Below are 20781 nucleotides of genomic sequence, written 5' to 3'. Positions count from 1 at the left end.
ATGGTCCCTTGTATGTCTGAGACATGGTTGCCCTTAAAGCTATGTGATGGTCCCCTATCTTTTGGGACACATTTAACCCAAAGGACAATCAAACCAAAGGAGCTGTCTAAGCGTCTGGTATCTTCTACTCAGTTTATCTTTTAGCAGTGAAAAGTAGATTCTCTCGGGGTGAAAAGTTCAGGGAAAAGTAGATTCTCTTGGGGGTGAAAAGCCTAGGAAAAATCATTTTATCATGGTATTGGTTTATAATATTGTCTTATAAGGGCTTGGTGGTGATTGATATTCCACTCCCACAAGGACCATTCATTTGGGATGAAATTTTGAATGGGCAGTGTGGCATCTTCTATAGTGGTTAGAGCGGGAACATGTGGATCCCCACACTTTAGATTCTATATCTAGTGTGTACATACCAAGGTTTATGCTGATCATTAAAGATTTTTTATAAGGTCTAAAGAATAGAGTTTTTATTAGGTAGAATATGGTTAGATTTGTGTTTATTTTGAGGAAATGGTTTAATGTAGTTATATATCAATAAATGATGTATTTTTAATGAAAAATGATCTTATTTTTTTATATTATTATTCACTTATTTATACATATTCATATGTCTTTCATTCATACCTTAATTGCACATATTTTCATAAATATGTCGTTTATAATATCTATTGTTACAATCATCCTAATACATTCTTTTGTCCATCTTGATTTGATTGATCTCTCGAGTCAACAAGATCTATCCCATGCATGTGGATATAACCTCTAATTTTCTAAAATTTAAATTCAAATTTTAGTCAACTCCTCTATTTGTTTCTCGCCAACTATTGACTAAATATGCGCATGCCCAAGTAATTGTTATGTACGTGTATTTAAAGTCATTTAATTGTATCTAATTGGCATGTAACTTTAAGGAAAAATTGCTTGCATTTAAGGATGGAGCATGCTAGGAATTTTTCTATGGATGCACTAAAATGAATCGAAATCTTGAGATTCATCTTAGAAGCATCTATGTTTTTCAACGTTGTTCTAAATTATTTGTATGATGGTAAAAGTAAATCTTTTATAAGGGTTGAACTAGGAGAACACGCACTGTAGTGATCCAATAGCCATCTTAGGCTATTCTTAAATATTACTAGTCCTCGTAGTAAATAAGACAATAATGAATCAATTGAAAGTACAAAAATATTAAGTATTGAACTCTCCATTGTTAATAAGGCAAAGGACAAGAATTATTGAAACTTAGGAACCCATCATGAACTAAAATAGGAACAATAACTTTTTTAGGGTTCCTAGGATTTTGAGGACCCTCCTTACCTCCTCTTTAGTTCTTGAAGAGGTCCAAACCTCTGATTTGGCATAACATCCAAATTTGAACTATAAATACCCATTTGGCCTCTCTACAAGGTGATGTATTCAAATTACCAAATTCAATCCATAAATTCCTTGAAATCAAAAAAACCAAAGCCAACGAAAACAAATAAAATTTGAACCAAAACTAAAAAATAGAACCCATTTTTATTTTGTGATGTTGATCACTCGTTCACTTGGATGCTCTTGCATTAATGATGCAAGATTAAAATGTTATCACAAAGGAACTTGAGAACTAATAATTAGGAAAAAGTACTATATTCTAACTTAACCATGAAAATAAAGAATTTAAAATTACTCCAATGGTAAAACTAGCAAGAAGGATTGGGTAGGTGAGATGAAATAAGTGCATGAAAACAATAGTTAAAAATCTATAAAATTAGCACCAAAGTGAGGAAAAACTTGTAGAAATTTTATAAGTTTGTGTCATAGATAAAATAAAGTAAATTGTGTGATACCTAATGGAAGAAAAATTACAAGATAACACTAAGACGGAAGAAATAATTAGAGCAAATTAGAGATGGTCACTCTAACTCACATTGATGCTACATAGAACTCATGCCCTAAGTATAAAATTTACCCACTCAAGTCTATGAGGTCAAATAGAAGGGCATATTATCATTCATTCTAGCTAACATATTATATTTAAAAGATGGAGGAATTTCACTCATTGAAATTGTTTACACTTCCTTCGAGTCTCCCCACAAGACATCATCAATGTGAAGGCACAAAGAATACCTTCCATGATATTATCAAATCTTTTGTTTGAAGCTAAATGTACAAAAGGATTTCCCTGGTTCCATTGAAGAGAATGCAAAAGTACTCAATCATATCCATGATGACTACATATATATTGATAAAACCCCACAAGATTATAGAGGAGACCTGAGCCTGTGATAATAGACTTTGTATAATAAGGGGGATTTACCATCGAGAAGAATATCGACAAATCAAAGGCACTCATATAATTGATGTCATAATAATATCAAGTGAGACAACTTGAATGCAGGGATCAAGAAGGTTACAATCTCTATCTCTGAGATTTGAAATTTGAGTGACATCTCAAACACATCAAGCCCTAAGAACTTAAGAATTGGAGAAAAGGCCATTTTAAATAAATACAAGAATACAATTTTCTATGACCCTATCACAAAAAAATAAAACAATGATCTTGTTTCTTTAGATTGTTATTCACTTATTTACACATATTCATATGTCTTTCATTCAAATCTTAGTTGCACATATTTCCATAAATCCCTTGTTTATAATATCTATTGTTGCAGTCATCCCAATAAATATTTGATATCTCAAGTCAACAAGATCTATCCCACACATGTGGATATAACCTCTAATTTTATAAAATTTAAGTCAACTCCTACCATTCGTTTCTCACCTACAATTAACTAAGCAAACATATGCCCAACTAATTGCTATGTACTTGTATTTAAAGGCATTAATTGCATTTATTCATTAGCATGGAACATCAAGGAAAAATCATTTGCATTTAAGGATGGAGTGTGCTAGGAAAAATTTTATGGATGCACTAAAATGAATCAAAATCTCAAGATCCACCTTAAAGCATCTACATTTTTTAGGGTTGTCCTTAATTATTTGTATGAGAGAAAAAGTCCATCTTTTCTAATGGTTGACCTAGGAGAACATGTACCCTAGTGATCCAACAAACATCTTAGGTTATTCTTAAATATTCCTACTTCTCGTAGTAGTTAAGACAACAATGAATTATTTGAAACAAGAAATAGGAGTGCGCACTGTACCAACTCAAATCCATATATGAAGATCAAATTTGTGTTACAACATGAGCCAAACCTACAACCTTGATCTACCTTAGACATTATACACTATTTCAAATCCTAGGTAGAGTATGACAAGGAGGATTATTTTCTAGTTGTGAGATATTCAATTTTTAATGCAATATCAAAATTATTCTTCTTCAAATCTAGAGCTAAGTACCTTTCTCCCTCACACATAGTTTTCATAATTAGCATTTAATATTTCAATTTCCTATAATCTCTCCCTTTACTTAATTTATTTTTGAGTGTTTTGATCATTTTCTAGCTTGGGATAGGATTTTAAGTTTTATCATGTTGTCATGTCTTTCTTTAATCCCTTATAACCCCACTGTGTTTATCATTTGTCTTCTCTGGGTTTCTGAGATTTCTGGTACCTTATTGCACTTTCCCTTAGTTCCTCATTCCCTAAATGTCCACTTTGTCTGGTTTACCGGTATTAAGCATTGAAATTGGTTAAGTTCTTTTGGTTTGAATTTATTTGACAACTGATTCACCCCCCCCCCCCCTCTCAGTTGTCTTCGAGACCTAACAATTGGTATTAGAGCCTAGTCCTCTTTTTGCAAAAATTTAATAGCTTGAGGAGATCCAATGTCTACTAACTATTTTAGGAAGGACAGTCCTAAACTTGATGGAACCAACTATGGAATATGGAAGATCAGAATGGAGATACATCTAAATTGCATGGAAAGGACATCTAGGATGTTACAAAGAATGACTATACAACTCCTACAACCAGTCAGCCTAATCCACCAAACTTGGCTAAATATGAAGAAAATGATTGCAAAGCAAGAGAAGCACTTTTGAGCGCATTAACAGATCAACAAATCATGGGATTATTAGATAGATCAACTGCTAAAGCTATTTGGGATCATCTAGAAACATTGAATGAAGGATATTCCACAATCAAAATTGCAAAACTTGAAAGCTTCCGAGTCAGGTATGAAAATTTGAAAATGGAAGAAGATGAAAGGATTTATGCTTTTATGGAAAGAGTTAATGAAATTATTTTGGGTATTAAATATTGTGGAGGAACCTTAAGTGAAGATGAAATTATTTCAAAAGTTTTAAGAGGATTGCCACTGGCATATAAAATGAAGGTTACTGTTATAAATGAGTTAGGAACAATGCCTAATACATCGGTAACTAGGGATACATTGATTGGAAAACTTTCAGCTTTTGAAATTGAGGAATTTGGTCCTGTTGCTACTATAAAGACAGATTTAGCTTTTAAGGCATCAACATCATCCGCACCATCATTTGAAAAGTCTAATTGGAAAGCCTTTTATGCAAGAGAACTTGAGGAAAGCAGGAGAGAAAATGAAGAACTTGAAGCACTATTTGCAAGGAAAATGCCTAAAGGTCCAGTTGGAAGTAAGTATGAAGGTAAAGCACCCTTTAAATGCTTTAACTGTAATAAGATTGGTCATATGGCTTCTAGATGCCCTAATAGACATGCTAGACTAAGAGAAGAAGCTAGGAGAACATACAAGCCTAACCCTGAATATCAGAGATACAGATTTAAGAAGAATAAAGATAAATCTTGTTATCTTGTTGATGAAGGAGTGACTGATGATTCTAATGAAGATCCGACAGACAATTGATGGGTTTTTGTTGCTATAACAGAAGATCAACCGACACCTACTATTCAACCGGTAGAATAGGCCTTGGTAGCTAAAATTGAAGTTAAGGATGAATGGATCATTGATTCAGGATGCTCACATCATATGACTGGTGATAAAAGCAAATTCTTGAACTTTCAGGAATATAATGGAGGCTTAGTGAGATTTGGAGATGATAAAGCTTGTTTGATCAAAGGCAAAGGTACAATATCTCTTGATGGTAAGCATAATACTGACAATGTTTACTATGTGGAAGGTTTAAAGCATAATCTTTTGAGTGTTGGTCAATTAGTTGAGAAAGGATTTTAGTTACAATTCAAGAATGGAAAATGCAAAATCATGAATAGAACTGGTTTGGAAATTGCAACCGGTAATCAAACTAAAGGTAATACCTTTCATTTGAATAACAGTGAAAAGACATGCTTGATTGCACATATTGATGAAAGTTGGCTATGGCATAAGAGACTCTGTCATGCAAATTTTGATTGCATGGTAAAAATCAGTACTACAAAGGCAGTTAGAGATTTACCTAAGATTGTCAAACCTCACAATACAGTATGTAAGGAATGTCAATTTGGAAAACAAGTTAGAGCTACTTTTAAAAGTTCCAAAAAAATCAAATAATGCTCTTGACTTAATTCATACCGATTTATGTGGTCCAGCTAGAACTAAAAGTTTGCAAGGTGATAGATATTTCATGCTAATCATTGATGACTACTCTAGAATGTGTTGGGTTACTTTTCTCAGAGAAAAATCAGAAACACTTGGAAAGTTCAAACTGTTCAAAGCAATGGTAGAGAATGAAACCGGTAAGAAAATCAAATGCCTGAGATCAGATCAAGGAGGAGAATTTACATCTAAGGAATTTAATGCATTATGTGAAGTGAATGGAATCAGAAGACAGCTATCAGCACCCCGGACACCACAGCAGAATGGAGTTGTAGAGAGGAAAAATAGAACTATTTTGGATGCAGCTAGAATTATGTTATCAGAAGCAAATCTACCACATGTGTATCGGAGAGAGGCAGTAAGCACAACGGTCTATACTTTCAACAAAGTTCACATCAAAGGAGAAACCGGTAAGACCCCTCATGAACTATGGTTTGGTATTACTCCTACTCTTAAATACTTCAGAATATTTGAAAGCAAATGCTATATTAGAAGAGATGAGTATATTGGAAAATTTGATCTTAGAAGTGATGAAAGAATATTTCTTGGTTATTCATCTAAGAGCAAGGCATATAGATGTTTTAACAAGAGATTGCAGAAAATTGTTGAGAGTACAAATGTGAAGATTGATGAACAATTCAGAGGAATTTCAAGGTATATAGACTCTGAACCGACAATAGAAATTATGACAAATGAATCTACATTAAACCCACCGGTACAGAGTGAAGATCCAGTTACACCGGTATCATCTGAAAATTCCACAGTAACTAAGGAACAACAGCAAACGAAGACACCCTGGTATGTAAGACTAAATCACTCTGAAAATCACATAATTGGGAACAAGTATAAAGGAGTTATGACAAGAGGAAGACTGGCAAATGAAGAGGTATGTCTTATTTCTCAAATTGAACCATCATCAATTAATGAGGCATGTGAAGATAACCACTGGATTAAAGCTATGGAAGAGGAACTAGAACAAATTGAGAAAAACAACACTTGGATATTAGTTCCTCGGCCTAAAGACAAAAATGTGATTGGAACCAAATGGGTATTCAGAAACAAACTTAATGAAGATGGTAAGGTAATCAAAAATAAATAAAGACTAGTGTGTAAAGGATATTCTCAGAAAGAAGGAATTGATTAGAATGAAACCTTTGCACGGTAGCTAGAATTGAGGCAGTCAGACTATTCTTGGCTTTTGCAGCACACAAGAACTACAAAGTATATCAAATGGATATTAAATGTGCATTTCTGAATGGAGATCTTGAAGAAGTTTACATTGAACAACCTGATGGATTTTCTTTGACAAATAACAAAGATATGGTTTGCAGGTTAAGGAAAGATTTGTATGGGTTGAAACAAGCTCCAAGAGCTTGGTATGCAAGATTGGATAAGTATCTTTTGAAGATTGGATTTTCAAAAGGTAATGTTGACAGCAACTTATATTACAAAGTGACTAATGATGACATCTTGGTTATAGAAGTTTTTGTTGATGATATAATCTTTGGAGGAGAAGATGGATTATGCAAAGACTTTTCTACTGAAATGAAGCAAGAATTTGAAATGTCTATGATTGGAGAAATAAAATTCTTTTTAGGATTGCAGATTTCACAGACTGATAAAGGTATATTCTTGAGTCAATCCAAGTACTTGAAGGAGTTATTAAAGAAATTTGGGATGGAGAACTCTAAACCGGTAAGCACACCTATGACTACAAATGACAAATTATCACTAAGGGATGAATCTACACCTATTAATCTAACTAGGTACAAATCTATGATAGGAGGTTTACTATATTTGACACAAACAAGACCTGATATCATGAATGCAGTATGTATTGTTTCAAGATTTCAGAGTAATCCTAGAGAAAATAATGAATCGACAGTAAAAAGGATTTTCCGGTACTTACAAGGCACTACAAATCTTGGACTATGGTATCCTAGAGATGAAAACTTTGAATTATGTGCATACACAGATGCAAATTGGGCAGGAGATGTGGATGACAGAAAAAGCACCACCAGCGGAGCATTTTTTCTTGGAAGCAGATTAATTAATTGGTTGAGTAAGAAATAAAGTTGTACATCTTTATCAACAGCTGAATCAGAATATGTTGCAACAGCAACTAACTGTACACAAGTACTATGGCTTAAGCAAATGTTGAAGGATATAAAGGTAAAATGCAAGGAACCTATTACTATCTATTGTGATAACATTGCAGCAATTGACATATCTAAGAATCTAGTATTACATTCTAAAACCAAACATGTTTCTATCAAACTGAATTTTCTAAGGGAAAATATTGAAGCAAAAGAAATTAAACTGGTTTATGTGAATACTAAAGAAAAAATTGCAGATATTTTCACTAAACCTCTGCCTAAGGAGACTTTTGAATATCTTAGAGAACAGCTTGGGGTCATACCCCCACCAGTAGAGACTTAGACAGTTGATGATACTCATCAACCGACAGAATTAATAGAGAAATCTTTTACTCCAGCTTTGATGAGAAAGCTACTTCTTAGGGGGAGTAGTTGGTATACCGAATTGGTTGGTATTTTGTATTTACATCTGGTTTTGTATTGAGTTTGGCATTTGATGTCAAAGGGGGAGAGATTGGTATGGAAAAACACAAGAAAAACACATGTCACTCCCAGGGGGAGAGATTGTTACTTTGGGGAGATTGTGAGATTGTTGGTTTTTGGTATTTGGCATTTTTGTTTTGGCACTTTGATGGTTTTTCCATCTTGTGTTGCAAAAATGCCAAAGGGGGAGATTGTTGGCATTTTGGTATGGTTTTGTCATTGATGTCAACACCTACTAACACTTATCAACTCTAGCACTTTGAAGAATCAGCAACATTCATCGGCAAGCAAGTGACTTATGCACAGTCACCGATATCTAGTACACTGGCAGGATATAATGTTCACCGGCACTTGGAATGGCATGGAAAACACCTGGTTATGTCGAAGACATCGTTTGGACACTTTGTCTTGGAGATTCATTCATTGGCATATTCGTATTTGCATATTTGTTGTTACCGGCAAATAGGTCCAGATCACTCACCGACAAGCTTCTCTATTCCAGATCAGCACGACACGCTATGGACATGTCTTATTATTATTGTAAATGCATCAAGCCGACATGTTGAATCAGTTATTGCATCGGACATTGTTTTATTTGTAAATTAATTTTATTGTAATATCCTTTAGAGCCGGCCTACTAAAATTGGTCTTAGGTTATGATATAAATGTAAGATCTTATTTGTAAGATCGGTGTGGAATGCAAAAAAGAATTGTGTGAAGGTACATGCGAGAATAAGCAGAGCTATACATGCAGACATCATTTGAAGGTTGAAGGAGGATTTTTGTGAAGACAATCATAACTACACCGGTGCTGAATCCAGCATAAAAAGATGCTAATTTGAGCAGTACATCCTTATTGGATTTAACCATCCAATTGTAGTCAGTGTGACTCCTATTTGTGTTTGAGCAGTGAGCTCTAGTCGCTTGGCCTTTTTGCATGTCCAGGCCCCATTTGTATACACATACTATCTGCAGTAGTATCATCTGATTGTGGGTAAGGTTTCCCACCGTGGTTTTTCCCCTTACAGGGTTTCCACATACAAATATTGGTGTTATGTGTTGTGGATGTTATTGTCTTTCTATTTCATGCATTAATCTTTACCGATACTGTAATTAACTGGTAAAACTGTCTACTGGCATAAAACACTGGTTTACCGGTATTAAGCATTGAAGTCTGTTAAGTTGTTTTGGTTTGAATTTATTTGACAACTGATTCAACACCCCTCCCCCCCTCAGTTGTCTCCGGGACCTAACAAATATTACCTACACTAGGTATCACCAAATCTTTTAATATTGACCTATTCTCTTTATTGCATCAGATATCTTTGAATCCCAATCATTAACCTTACCTACATTAGGTATCACTAAATCTTGATCTTTACTCCTTGAATCAAGTATTTCCAAATCCTTGTCATTGCTCCTTCCTACATTAAGAATTCTTGGATTCAATCCCCACTTGTTGTCATAGCATTCCTATTTTTTCAACATGTTAGCATTTCCTTCCCTTGTATCCCATTCCTCACGTCTCTAACTTCAAAGCTTTGAAAATTTTGAAACCAAAATACCATGTGAAAATCATCAAAATGGCATCTTGACTCACAATTCATTAATCCCTCTTACAAACTGTATCCTTTAAGCATGTATTTCTTCAAATCCCCACCATTCATACAAAGGATTTCAACTACCACCATGCTTGACTAGTGATTCCATTAATGGCCTCAAATGAATGCATTGAAATGATGATTTTTTTAAATTTCTTAGCATATGTTGGCTCCAACTAAATTTCAAACTCTATTCAAGCCAAGTAGCTTCATTAATTTACATCTTTTATTATTCAATCAAATAAACTCCAACCCTAAATGGGCATAGTTGAACACATGTATTCACCTATTTGGTTTGAGGACAAAAATCCTTAGGTTATGAAGATCGATGGATCTAACCCCTTTGGTTTCCCAGTATTTGGAAGATGAAACCCCTTTGAATTATTAAAGGAAACTTCATATGGAGGATGCATATGCACTTAAGTTTGAAGGATTTTAGCATTTTGGGTATTTGAGAATATATTTGTGTGTGGGAGAAAAAGTGACACTAAGCAAACATGCCCTAATCTCACTTTCAACCACACACTTGTGGAATACGAAAGAGCCTAGAGGTATCACACAATTGGCTACTTCTTCTTGTGGAAGAGAGAGCCACGGGCTACCTATTAGGATTTCTATTCCTTTGTTGCAATTGAAAGATGAAATGATGCAAGTTCAATCCCTAACCCCAAAGTGCAAGTATGAACTAATAACAAGATTACAGAATTGAACTTAAATGATGGAAAGCTGTAAACACAAGGACAAGACAAGAATGTAAATGTGTACCTGGTGTTAAAATATGAATGAAAATGTTCGGGACGGGGGCGCGGGCGCCACTGTCCTGATTCTACCCCTGAAACTGCTCCGGAAACTGCTGTTTTGCACTCTGGAAAAGCTGTCAAAAATGCTGAAAATGTTGTCTGTCAGGAGGACCAGCGCGCCCAGGGCGCCCCACGCCCCTGTCCTGGTCTTTTGCTTTGAGATTTGGTGTGTTGTTTGGTCTCCGTCTGCTTCTTCCGGATCTGTAACCTGCGGCGTCGTCCGAGTCCCGAAACCTGCACTTATATCTGAAAAGATGTTTGGGCGGCTATATAGGGTTTTGCCTTAGTCAAACCCCCGCTTCGGTGATTTCCACCTCCACGAATAGCCAAGTTGTATTGTAAAATGTATTGTGTGTGCAGACCTAGTGTGTGTGCAAGGTCCTAAGATGCAAGTAAGCAAACTAGAGCAACCTAGAAAGTAAACCCTAATTGCTCATAAATGATAATGTAAATGCTCTAAATCAAGATGCAAAGTGATCTAAAGCATGAATAAAGGATATGTTGAAGCTTATGCAAAGACATGAAAACAACATGAAATCATACCCAACCCTCAAGGGAGGAGTACAAGCCAATCTTCAGTCGGTAATCTCCTATTGTTCTTCAATGTCTCCCAAGCCCTAAATGAATGAAATTGATGAATGCTTGATGGATGGATGTTGAATGTTATTGAAGTCTTCAAAGATCTGCTCTTTCGCTGCATAGAAGGTCCTCCAAAGCCAAAATTCCGATCCCTTCAAATGAAGAAAGAGAGCTCTTATGTATGAAACCCTAGGTCTTAATTTCAACTTTTGGCCGACCTAGAGATTGAATCTCCCGCCAATTTCTTGGGGTTAAGCTTTATTTTATGATTGGATCGCGCTCCTAAAATTTCAGGAAAAATGTCCGGGACCATGTGCACGCCGGGCGCCATGGTCCCGACAACTTTTCACCAAATTTTCAAGGCCGTCGGATATGATGATTTTAGAGAGAATCCCGAAGTTACAGCTGATTTCGAGATGTTTTGACCCCCGAAATCAAGCCCCCAAGTTCAAAATAGGACCTAATTAGGGTTTTTGATTAAATGATGTATTGGAAGAATAAAATGAAAGGGGCACACTTTAATGAAAGGGCCCAACTTTATGATGTGGGAGATGATAAAATAGAACCTTAGACCTAATTAATTTAATTAATTAAGTGCTAAAGGGGAAATGTAATGCAAAATGCAAAATGCGCCAAGGCGGGTGCTAAACTAGGTGTGAAATTGTACCACCCTAGCAAGTGCGTACAATTTACGACGCTACAATTTGTAATTTTTATTATCAAAAAATATTTCAATAATCCTTGTAATCATTTGAAAAAAAGAATATTTGAACAAATAGTTCCAGCATGTGTGTATGAATATCTCACTTTTGTTTATAAAATATATTGCCATATATTTAACTAAGGGTCATGATATGCCATTAATCTTATAGTTTGTACAAGGTTATGAGTAGATGACTTATGGTTATATTAACTCTTAATTAAGTCATATGATCATTAATTATTATCTAGTTAATAAGGCTAGCCTATGTGTTATATTGTGTATCTAAGTTGGCCTAGGTGATACTTAAGGTATAAGTAGGGTATATATTGGAAGTAGTGGGCGTTATTTGATCATTAGATTCTAAATTGTATTCTCGTCGAAGATATTTGGATGTTTGCTCCCTCGGAGTGGCTAGTTCTCTATTATTATCAAGTATCTGTAGCATATTTATTATTATAATATTTTATTATGCAAGTTGTTTCATTACAAGTGGTATCAAAGAATGATTTTGGCAGTATGAAGGTGAGCCATTTTTTTAAAATTTTGGAGGCCATTTTAGGAAGCACATATGTCTTTGACTTTGGAAAAATATCTTGATTTTTAAAGGTTTTTTCTATAAAAAAAATATGGGCAAAGACATACAGAAGATACAATGATATTGCACAAGATAGTACGTTCTCCATCTCTCTTATTTTCTCAATAAATCTCATACATGTTTATAGGATTCATGAATCCTATTTTATAGGAAACTTCATGAACTACTTTCCTTGTTATGTTGAGTTGTTTTAACAACAACTCAACATTCGTACCACTAATATGATAGGTAGTTAAATAAAATTTAACAAACTTAGAAATAGTTATTATATGCCTCCTATAAATGATGCAATATTTCCAACATTTTCAAGGTCACATTAAATTTACTATAATATACATTTGAATATAAAGTTGGAGTAAAATTTGAGGAGTTATTAAAGAATTAGGAGTATCGTAAGGTTTTCATCTAACCCTCTTCCTAGAAGCTAGGAATCATCGATTTTTTAATACGATAATTAGATGCTCTATCAAGAATATATTCATGCTACTACAGCCAAGATTTATTTTGAAAATAGGGTCATTTGGAGCAAAATTCAAGGAGTTATTATGAAAATAGGCTTTCCAACAAATTCACTCCCAAGGTTTTTTGTATAAATATCGAGTAAACTTTTTAAAGTGACCAGTGATATTTGCATGATACATCCTCCGGTACCATGTGGAACACTTTTAACCCAAAGCTATGAACTAGTGAGGTCACAAAAGGGGGACCTCATCCCCATTTAACAAAGTTGAGGCTCAAACCACAAGCACATTGGATTAGCAAAGGCACAAGCTCATGATTACAATGGCTCAACAGAGGTTTGAACCTTGTTGGGTACACCAACAACACCACCACTTAACCAATAAACTATGGGAGGAACCTAAATTCACTCCAAAGGTTACAATCAATGAATTCAAAGGAATTTTGGGGGGGAACTAAGATCTTGGCATTAGTAAGTTACAATAAAAAATTTAGATTCATTGAATTTTTTTGTGTTATCTATTGTAAAATTATTTGTTCCATCATGGTAGGGCCTACATTAAGAGGCAAAAAGAATTTATTCACAACAAAAAATTCTCCAAACAATGAGGATGTGAAAATTAAGAGATTGTTCATAATGACAATGAATTTATAAATGAACAAATCAAAAAATAAACCAACAAAGATGAAGGATGAATTTTCATTAATTATTATAAAGAGAATGCAATGGTTGGCTAAGACAAGTGATATACATCACTTGAAAGGAGATATATCAAGCATGCATAGTGAATTCTCTATTATCAATGTTTATATTCAAAAGTAATCGGGATCACTAATGGATTTTTTAAGCAACCAAGGTAGATCATTTGGGTCAACTAATATAGATCCAATTTTTAACACTCATATGGGATCTAAGAACTTGATAGATCAAAGGTAGAATGTGTGGTGTGTGAAAAGTGGACATGTATCTGTATCTGCAATACACAACACTTCAATCAAGTCATTACATGCATGGTTAATCAGATATAATCAATGAATAAATAAACCATAACAAATCGACCCATTGCATTCTAAAAGATGCGAGTATAAGATTGCTCTAAGATTATTTAGCAATACCAGTGACTAGACAACATCAAGACGAAGGATTTTATCTATATGAACATGATGAATGCTAGATGGATGCAATATTAATCTAACAATATTTTTGCAATATTAAACTAAATTATTTAATCAATATGAAATAATTAATATGCAATATTCAATGAGTCTAGAGCAAAAATAGTATAATAACAATATATTCTCCAACCTCTCTTTGAATGAGAGATGAGCCTGAATTTATAGAAAATTCAGAAAGAAACCAACGGCTGAGATCAAATGATGATGAGCGATCAAGATTTTCCAAGAGGAAGCACAATCCAAGTGAATTGATGTGATTGGATGCTTTTCTCAGTTTTAAAGGAAATTGAACTAAAATTAAGATTAAATCAAGAAAAAACTGATTTAAAGGAAATTGAACTAAAATTAAGATAAAATCAAGAAAAAACTGATTTATTATCCATTTCATTCAATTTTAATATTTAATTGTTTTAATTCTTTTCTTTGAGATTATCTATCAATTTTTAATTTGTTTTTTCAAGATTGTTTCCAATTGATTTCTTTTCTCAATTAATTCTTTTCTTGGTCAATCAATTCCTTTTTTTTTATTTATTTCTATTTTTGAAGATTTGTGCTCAATTGATTTATTTAATTGAATTAATTCCTCTTTCTTGATTTGTTTCCTTTTTTGAAGATTTATGGCAATTTGATTTATTTAATTAAATATGCTAGGATATTTAATTAAAATAAATAAGATAATTGTTTAAAATGATTTACTTGGAATGATTAATTAATTAAATAAATATTTAATTAATATTGAGTGATTGATTTTGCCATGTGACATTTGATGATTAAAGAATTAATTGTGTGCTCAAGATTGATTTAATTACCTTTGGTTAGGACCTTGGTGATGTTGTCGAGATTAGGGGCTCATGGTTTAGATGACCATTTTTAGGGTATTACAGAATGCACAAGTTTGATGGCAAGGAACCATTGACTTGAATAAATCAAATGGGGATTTCTTTTATATGTATAAAATTCCAAGTATACATTATTAGAAAACCTTTTTTTAGTGTCATTTCTATAACAAGTTGTGCTTCTTTTACTAGATCAAGTCTACAACATTTAATGTCATGTTTGTTTAGAAGGGTATGTGAGATTTGTGTTCGTCAAAAGTAATCTATTGGGCTTGATATTAAGGTTACAATTTTGTTGGTTCTATTTTTTTTTTTAATAAATTCAAAGTCATGAAGTTTTAGTAAATTTCATGTCATTATAAAAATAATTTTTTAAATTAGTGAAAGGGAAATGGAGTTCACTTGTATATGGAAAGTCAATCAAATACCATTTCTATAATTTCATCTAAGTTGATTTAGAGACATGAAACTTACTTTTATAGAATTGCATGAAAAGTGTATGAATATATAATTAGCTTTATAGTTTATTTTCACATGAAAAATGAAAACATTTACATCAAATCTATCTAAAAATAATTATTCAAATCTCTAAAAAAATTAGTAATTTTTTTAATATAAAACCTATACTTTGAGTCATTTTTGTAAGACAAGTTTAATATATAAACCTTCTTTAGATAAAGTGTCTATATATCTATCCATGTTCTCACAAATGTTAAAATACTCAGTCACTAAGTCTTTGTAATAACCCACTTTACTTAACCCAACAAAATTTGACCACTTTTTTTTTGTTTGTTTACTTTAATCATTTGTGTTTGATTCAATCGCATACTCTGGGCATCCATCCATTAGGATTAGGCATTCATCCATCCAGGATGAGCATCTAACCATACGGGTTAGGCATATGTCCATACGGAGCAGAAGGTTTCATCTATCCAATACGGGATAGGCATCTATCGAATTGGGATAGGAGGTGCTCTGGCCAGAGACTTAGACTCATCGGGACCATTCGGGTCTTGAGTCACTCACTAAGTACTACACTCCTCTAATAGGAGTGCATCGAGGTCATCGTCCTTAGGAGAAATCAAAATAACATAATACAAGCTTGAATTCCACCTTGGAATTTGGCTTAAAGCCTCGGGAAGTCAAGCGAATCCATACGGGATTCCTTCCGAGTATGCATTGAATTACTTTTTCCTTTTATTATACTTATCTTTCAAATTAGGATTCTTCTCAATCCTTCTTCTTACCAAAACCTAGACCTCATCCACGAACGCCTGAGTACTAGGGACAACTCCGTCCCTAGACTGCCTACATACCCATTTCGGCACGGGATCAAGGCGTAAAGTATGTAGTTCTATTTTCTAATCTATGGTTTGATGTAAACTGATTAGTGGATACACAACCCTTTCTAGGGTCAATGTCCCAGACAATTTCTCTGTGGTTGCTACCCACAGTGGTAGCACTTAAGCAAAGGCTCAAGATGGCCTATTGCTTGTGGCCTAAAACAACTAGATCTCAATACCTATCATAAGCGTCACCCTTGACCCAATTGTCAATCGTCAACAACTCTTTGAGATTAAATCAATTTCATAAAAGCATTTCACTCAATCAACCCTAAAGGGGGTTTACTATGATTTAACTCAGCGGATGTAAAATCATTTAAGAATTATCTTATTAGATTATCGATCCAAGGGGTATTACCCCCCCTTGGATTTTAACTTCCAAGTGTCCCTTATTACTCCCCGACGATTTATAGGGACAATGCCACAGACGTCGTTGATGCAACTTTATTAGGCGTTAAGTGCACTAGTTCAACATGACGACATTACCCGTAAGCGTGACCCAGAGGCATCGTAAATACCGAACGCTGCTAGGTTTTGGTTTTCCGACTTCCTTTATTTAGTTTTCTTAACTAAGAAGCTATGAAAAACATCATGCTTGAAAACAATTATGAATTGAACGTGCATAATTAGACATTGCAAAGCTTAATTAACTGAAATAACTACTTGATGAACCACGTGGAATAAAAACCATAACTAAATTATTTAATATTCAAAACTTGAAATATAACTTGCATAATAATGACAATTATGAAACTCGCATATTAATAATTAAATGTGTAACTTGCATGAAGATGAAGAAAATGTAACTTTGTCATCAATAAATGCAAATAATGTAAAGTAATTCGCATGATGCAAGAATAGTGTAGGTTACATGCAAGGTTAAGCAATATTTTATTTCTACCATGAGAATAATCACTTATAGAGTCACTGGTTCCAAAAATAGCAATTAGTTTAGACGTTTGACAATTTTGGTTCAAATCATATTAATATGAATTAATTGCTTTTAATGAATCTAAAATGCCAACTAAGTGACCCAATGCATCTTAAATAGATTGAAATATTCTAATTATAAAATTTGATATAATTTAATTTACAATTATAAATTGCTAAAGATAAATTAATTATAAATTCACTAAAGATAATTATAAATTTACCTAAGTTGAATTTTATTAAACTAAAATAAAATTATTATTTTTACAAAATCCAATTGCCAAAAATTTAAATGTTATGTAGTGGCTTTTTAAAGCCAAATGGGAGTGGGGGCCATGGGTCCCATCACCATTGCGGACCTGCAGGTGCAGGCCCGCAGTGATGAGGGGGTTGTCGTGGTCCCCTCCACTCCCCTGCGGCCACTGTCGTAACAGTGACCGCAGGGTAGTGGAGGGTACCACTCCCGGCGGTAGTAATAACTTCGCCCCCCTGCATTGGCCCATTAATCCATGCAACATAAAAAAAGACGAAATTTATTCTTCGGACTTCTTCGTACTATTTTGCATATATATATTTTTTCTGTATAAATTTTAATAACACACACACACACACACACACACACACACACACACACACATATATATGTATGTATGTACCAAAAGAATGTTATTATAAAAATGAGAATAAGAATTTAATCACAGGGATGAAATAAAATAGAGAAATTTGTTTCAGCAATATACATATAACCAAATTATCACAGAGATAGGTAAATGCTTAAATTTTGATTCCATAGTGAGCATATCCAACAATTTTGCCCTTATGTTGAGATAAGCAAAACTTTCTTTGAGATATTTTCAAGAAAATAATATTCATAGAGAGAGATTTCTGGAATAAATAAATAATAGAACAATAATAAGAAGAATTCATATTTGATATACTATTTCTCATAGCGAGATTTCTCAATACAAGTGATTTTATGCATAGAGAGAGAAATTATCTACAGAGATAAAAGAATTTGAGTTTTTCAAAAAAAAGATAGAGGTGTTGAAAAACATGACTTATTTATTTTTATTTCCAGATTCGAGATTTTCTCTAGATTTTAAAAAAAACAGAAAAGTAGAATCTGATTTCTTTCTTTTAAATAGATCAAATAAAAGAGAAATCTGCATTTGCATTTTAAAAAGAAAAGAAACTTTTATCAATGCATTTCTTAAATGAAAAATAGATTTCCTTTCTAATTAATCTATCTAAAAAAAAAGATTTCCTTTAGAAAGCTATATTAAACTAAAGAATCTAAGAGGAGATATTTCCCTTGAAAATATAGAAAAATTTACATAAGGAATTAACAAATGCAAAGAGGGAACCTGGAGAAGCCTTTTGATGTTGAATCCTCTCCAAATCTCTTGATGTTGAATCCTCTCCAAATTTTCAAGCCTAGCCTTCCTTGATCCTTCCTTGCAAGCTTGGAAAAATTTCTTCAAAACAACCTTAACTATTCTCCAAATGAAAATATGACTACTAAAAACAAACTATTTGAGAAAACTTTCTTCAAAGAATAACCAACTCCCTCTTTTGAAAACTTGCATACAATATATAGGAAAAATCCCTTAATTCCACTATCTAGAGAAATTAATTAAGAATGAGATTCTTTTTCCAATATTGGACCCATGCAAAATTGATTAATATCCTAGTGGGGGAGTTACATGCAAGGTATTGAAGATTCCTCTAGAAGCTTCTAATTTCTCCTACAACATATGCCATAATTGGGAATGGGAAAAAGAATAAATAAATAATGTCTATTTAAATTATATTCTCCAAGTGTGTATGTGGGTCCATTATTTATTCTTTTATAATATTTATTCAATCATTTTCAATAGCTCAACCAAAAAATATAATAGAATTGTATCAAATCAAAAAGTGATAAAGGAGGGTTGTGACAGTCTTTATAAAAGTTGAATGAACATTTTTTTTTAAACACATCAAAGAGAAACTAAATATTCACAACCTTAGAATGTTAATAATAAATAAACAAGTTTCATTATTCTATTAAAGTTATCAAAGACCAAACCTACTAATTCAGATGTAATCTGCAAAAAATTATTCTTGAAATTTGTAACCATTTTGAGTCTTTTTGTGAATCAAATTAGCACATGATGACCCTTTTAGCTTTATGGTAGGTTGTCTAATGAAAATTGTACCTGAGAAAGGAGAATATGTTGGGATGAAAATTGTAACTATAGTTGAGCAAAGGCTTCATGCTTTCTAATCATCACAATTATGGGATACGAATCTATTACCACTTTCTTGTCCACTCTCTCCCTCAACCATAATTCTATGATTAAGTGTGGTAAATCTTCAATTGCATGATAGGGAGGAGATTGAAAGATTGAATTTTGAAGGTCCATATTGTATATAGTTGTTTGTGTCATTTATGCTCTTTCTTGGCACTCTCCTAATTCTCATGTTTGGCCTTCAACTTGAGCTCAATCTCTAGAATGGTGATTGGATTGTGAGAGATTTTATTAGGTTAAAATATAAATATTTGTTCTATTGAATGAAGTGATTATCTAAGCAAAAATTATAGTTTATCAAACTTTTTATAGCAAATCATGGTAACTCTTAAAAGTATTATCATTATAATCTTGGTATGTTTGGATGTTGTTTAGACTAGATGCTTATTCACTTCAATTTGGAAAGTGTTAATGTATTTTCAAGAGGGTCTTGTTTTTGACAATATATAATATCCATTTTTCACATGAAGATGTTTCATTGTAGATGGATTTGAAAAGCAAAACATATTCAAGTTAATCTAAGATTTGAATTTGAGATTCCACGATTTACTCACACCATAAATTTGACAACATTAATCCAATTAAAATTAAATGTAAGATCCCTATAGGTTATCACAATTCATACAAAGCATGAGATAAGGGAGACTTATAATTTTTTAAATAAAAATAGTATTTTATAGTTATTCATTTCTAATCGAATTGAAATTTCAAAAAAAGTATGTGTGATAGTTTTCTATTCATGTCTAACACAATAACAAACCCCGAATTGTTTAGGGTAATTTATATAAATGTTTCACACAAATTGGATCATTTTTCTCCTTTATGATTAATATTATGGTTGATAATATCATTAGCATGGGCATCTAGCAAGGCTTGCATCATCTCAGTCCCCAATGGGAGCCTAAGAAATTTTACTCTTATTAAAAATCAACTTTAATTTATTCTTTATTATAGTATTTTATGATATATGTTGATAAATCATGGGTGGTGTTGGAATAACTTATGATAATGATATAATCATCCCTTCTTTGAGATCAATAAGTTGAGATTGTGATATACATATCTCTAATCAAATGGTTGTTCAAAATGTAGTGAAATTATTGATGAGCTTTGAATACCCTAACTTTAGTATACATATACTTGCAAAGAGATTTGTTGCTCTATATTTCATCAAAACCATACTGTCGTGATAAGTAAACCTCTTATATTGATCAATATAATGGGTGGCTATTGCCCTTATAAAACTATCTAGAGAGCAAACCTAGAAAGGATAGCTCACTCATTGCCTAATTTTTTTTTGATCATTACTATATGTAGTAGCATGTCTATTTTTATTTTAAACAAGACAACTAATTATTCATGCTTATTCTCATGAAAATACATATCGATCTCATTGATACCAATTATTGGACTTATTTTACATTT

This window comes from Cryptomeria japonica, chromosome 5 (assembly GCF_030272615.1).
Source record: "Cryptomeria japonica chromosome 5, Sugi_1.0, whole genome shotgun sequence".
Classification (NCBI taxonomy): Eukaryota; Viridiplantae; Streptophyta; class Pinopsida; order Cupressales; family Cupressaceae; genus Cryptomeria; species Cryptomeria japonica.
Note: the sequence above shows the minus strand (reverse complement) of the source record.